This window comes from Mesitornis unicolor, unplaced genomic scaffold (genome assembly GCF_000695765.1).
Source record: "Mesitornis unicolor isolate BGI_N332 unplaced genomic scaffold, ASM69576v1 scaffold6893, whole genome shotgun sequence".
NCBI lineage: Eukaryota > Metazoa > Chordata > Aves > Mesitornithiformes > Mesitornithidae > Mesitornis > Mesitornis unicolor.
Window position 1 is genome coordinate 5,899 of NW_010173876.1, and position 1,584 is coordinate 7,482.

Below are 1,584 nucleotides of genomic sequence, written 5' to 3' on the forward strand. Positions count from 1 at the left end.
GGAAAAAGAAATCCAGATATGGCTCCTGGTGCACCCCAGGGTCCCTCTTGCAGACAAGGGACCTGCTGAGCCCCAGGGATAACTGGGGCTCCCAGTTTCAACTCCCCGAGTAAATTCTCTTGATAAGGCAGAGACCAACAAGAATGCCAGTGCCCGAGGGGGTCAGGTTCCCCCAAACATTTTATTCCCCCCCCAAAATTAAATCCCTGGGGGCAAAGGGATCAGATGTGACATGGGCACTGGGCAAGAGCATCCTGAGAGGGACAGAGGGGACAGCTCCTGCAGGAGAAATAGAAGGCGGGGGGAACCCCTCAAAGCCCATTTTTTCCCAGTGGGGTGAAAGCTGAGCTGCTCCTGAAGAAAGACTTGAGGGCAAACACGACTGCTAGAGCTGAGGCAAAAAATCCCTTCCCCAGGACTATTTCATCTCCAGATGAGCACAAAAATGCAGAGGAACGGGTTTCCGGGAAGTCCCCCCCAACTTCCCCGGAGCCTCCCCTCCCCGGATTGGGATGTTTTGGCCCAAAAGATGAACAGGGGGCCTGGGAGGGGGGCAGGAACCAGAGGAAACCAAACCCCGGGAGCTATTTTCAGCCCTCAGGCAGGAAAAGCACCTGCTGGGGTCATTACGCCGCGGGAAAAAACAAACCTCCAGATTTTCTCCCCAGGGGGTGGGAAATGAATGTCTGGGCTCATCCTTGATGGAGAATCTGTGCCTGATACAAGGGAGCACCGCAAGGGTTCCCAGGTCCTGGTTCCCGCTCTCAGCCCCGAGACAAAGGGCTGGGTCTGCACCCCGAATCCTGGGGTTTTCTATCCCCCTCTAAAGAAAAGGGGGGATCAAAGGGGTCTGAGAGGGGGTCTGAGTGTCCTTTGGACTCCGACTTGGGGTGTGCAGTCCTAAATTCGGGCTCAGCATGCAAATAACCGGGCTGCTGGTGCCCTCTCCCGTCGGCTGCATTGCACGGCCGCGGTGGCTGGAGGAGGCTGATGGTTTCTGCATCCCTCCTGGCAAGGAGCCCCTGCGCCCATGGGACCCTCGGTGTTCCGGCCGAGTGGAAGGGAGGGTCATCCTCGGTCACAACCTCAGGGCTTTGAAAATTTGCATTTCAAGGCATTTTTCCTCGCAGGTAGAGAGTGGTTGGGTTTTCTCAGCGATTGAGACGAGCTGAAAGGAGCACAATCCACTGCGATGGGGTGCAGGGAGCCCTCCAAAAATATCTGTTCCCTACCCCAAAACCCACCAGCCTTCCTCACTCCTTCCAGTCCTTCCTCATCCTCCCAGCTCTCATCTTCTCCAGCTGTGATCCAGCTCCCTCAGTTTGTCGGGTGCAGGACATCCCCATGGTGGGGAGTCTGGGGACTCCATGGTGTGCAGCGCTGCCTGCCCACCCCCTGGATCTCATCGCTGTGGGGTCGGGAATGTCCCCCAGCCACTTGACTGGTCCTTATGGCACGTGGCGGAGCGGGCGACAGCTGAGCATGTGAGTGGGATTTGGAGTGTTCCTGAGCCATGCCCCCCCCACACCGTGGCGAGAGGGAAAATCAGGCTGGCGGGGGGTGGGTACCGAGCCTGGGTGCTCA